Raw genomic sequence first — 2,083 nt, forward strand, 5'->3', positions numbered from 1 at the left:
CACCTCAGGATCTGTGGACCCCACAGGATCCCCACCTAACATATTCCCACCTTACCTCCTAATCCTATTTTGTGATGAGTATTCCCCACATGTCACACTTCCCAAAAACTCTTCACCAATCACCTCAATCTCTCTTCCCAATCACCTATTCACTACTCACATCCATCCACTCTTCCCCATAAACCCCACCTACCTTCAAAATTCAAAAATCTTTCCCACCCAAACCCACCCTAAAATGGCCGAACCTACACCCTCCCCTCTCCCTATATATACCCTTCCATTCTACTTCATTTTCACACAACACAATCCCCTCTTCTTCACCTTGGATGAACTTCCATCTCTCCCTCTCTACCATATTCTCTTCTTCTTCTTCTTCTTCTTCTTTCTTCTCTTGCTCGAGGACGAGCAATATTTTAAGTTTGGTGTGGTCAAAGCACAAATCTTTTTGTTTTCCACTACCATCAATGGCACCTAAGGCCGGAGAATCCTCTAGAAAAGGAAAAGGGAAGACAAAAGCTTCCACCTCCGAGTCATGGGAGATGGAAAGATTCATCTCCAAGAGCCATCAAGACCACTTCTATGATGTTGTGGCAAAGAAGAAGGTGATCCCTGAGGTCCCTTTCAAGCTCAAGAAGAATGAGTATCCGGATCTCCTAATGGAAATATGTGTGGAAGGAGCTTATTGGAAAAGAGACTCCAAGGGCAAGCCAGTTCAACTAAGAAGACTGGACCTCAAGCCTGTGGCTAGAGGATGGTTGGAGTTTATTCAACGCTCCATCATTCCCACTAGCAACCGATCTGAAGTTACTGTGGATCGGGCCATCATGATTCATAGCATCATGATTGGAGAAGAAGTAGAAGTTCATGAAGTCATCTCCAATGAATTCTACAAAATAGCCGACAAGCCCTCCACCATGGCAAGGCTAGCTTTTCCTCACCTTATTTGCCATCTATGTTACTCAGCTGGAGTTATCATAAAAGGGGACATCTCCATTGAAGAGGATAAGCCCATCACCAAGAAGAGGATGGAGCAAGCAAGAGAGACCCTTCATGGTTCTCAAGAGATGCATGAGGAAGCTCATCATCAAGAAATCCCTGAGATGCCTCAAGGGATGCACTTTCCTTCCAACAACTATTGGGAACAACTCAACACTTCCTTAGAAGATTTGAGCCACAATGTTAAACAATTAAGGGTGGAACATCATGAGCACTCCATCATTCTCCATGAAATAAGAGAAGATCAAAGAGCAATGAAGGAGGAGCAACAAAGGCAAGGAAGGGACATAGAAGAACTTAAGGACATTGTTGGACCTTCAAGAAGAAGACGCCACTAAAGGTGGATTCATTCCTTGTTCTTTATTTCTTTCTATTTTCGGTTTTTAATGTTGTGTTTATCTATGTTTTGTGTCTCTACTTCATGATCATTAGTATGTAGTAACCATGTCTTAAAGCTATGAATAAAATCCATTAATCCTTCACCTCTCTTAAATAACAAATGCTTTAATTCAAAAGAACAAGAAGTACATGAATTTCGAAATTATCCTTGAATTTAATTTAATTTTATTGATGTGGTGACAATACTTTTTGTTTTCTGAATGAATGCTTGAACAGTGCATATTTTTGATCTTGTTGTGTATGAATGTTAAAATTGTTGGCTCTTGAAAGAATGATGAACAAAGAGAAATGTTATTGATGATCTGAAAAATCATGAAATTGATTCTTGAAGCAAGAAAAAGCAGTGAAAAAGAAAGCTTGCGAAAAAAAAGAGAGAAATGGCGAAAAAAAATAATAGAAAGAAAAAGAAAAAGCAAGCAGAAAAAGCCAATAGCCCTTAAAACCAAAAGGCAAGGGTAAAAAGGATCCAAGGCTTTGAGCATCAATGGATAGAAGGGCCCAAGGAAATAAAATCCAGGTCTAAGCGGCTAAATCAAGCTGTCCCTAACCATGTGCTTGTGTCATGAAGGTCCAAGTGAAAAGTTTGAGACTGAATGGTTAAAGTCGTGATCCAAAGCAAAAAAAAGAGTGTGCTTAAGAGCTCTGGACACCTCTAACTGGGGACTCTAGCAAAGCTGAGTCACAATCT

The sequence above is a fragment of the Arachis duranensis genome, chromosome 1 (assembly GCF_000817695.3).
Source record: "Arachis duranensis cultivar V14167 chromosome 1, aradu.V14167.gnm2.J7QH, whole genome shotgun sequence".
NCBI classification, from domain to species: Eukaryota; Viridiplantae; Streptophyta; class Magnoliopsida; order Fabales; family Fabaceae; genus Arachis; species Arachis duranensis.